The following is a 610-nucleotide window of genomic DNA, read 5'->3' as shown; positions in this document are numbered from 1 at the left end:
GATTCTGTGATTCTGTGATATTTTTTAAAACTCACACTAAACATTTTTTTAGGATAAAATAACATTTTCTAAACATAAAACAATAATTATCATTCTTAATTTCTGCAGGGCAATTTTTAGTTGTGGTAAATGTAACCCAGAATTTGGGTTACATTAACAGTTGAATTTGGTTTGAATTATGTCCTTAATTGGTTTACTAGGCTCTGAAACACTACAGAACATCATCTTCAAGGCTCCATGTAGGTGGATGCAACAGTGTAAAGTGAAGGTTCAGCTGAACAGTCCATCATCTCCAGAGTCATGTGGACAGTACCTTCCCAGCAGCCACAAGGGTGAGGCACTACACTCTGAACATGTGGGCACTGTTCATCTGGATTTTGCAAGGACATGGGATACAGCCGAGAGAAAAAAAAAAAAAAAACATTTTAGTAGTAACCAAGTAACAGATTTTAACTTAACTTTAAAACATGTGATTTCTTTCCATCTTTAACATGCTAGCAGGTCAAGGTCAGCACTTGAATAATTTCACCTTCCTCTTCCAGTCTCCATATGGCCTATAACAAACACCACTTCTTAATACCAAGTCTTTTTTTTTTCTTTCTTTCTTTCT

Source organism: Meleagris gallopavo, chromosome 1 (assembly GCF_000146605.3).
Source record: "Meleagris gallopavo isolate NT-WF06-2002-E0010 breed Aviagen turkey brand Nicholas breeding stock chromosome 1, Turkey_5.1, whole genome shotgun sequence".
In the NCBI taxonomy this organism is placed as follows: domain Eukaryota; kingdom Metazoa; phylum Chordata; class Aves; order Galliformes; family Phasianidae; genus Meleagris; species Meleagris gallopavo.
This window is presented reverse-complemented; position numbering follows the sequence as displayed.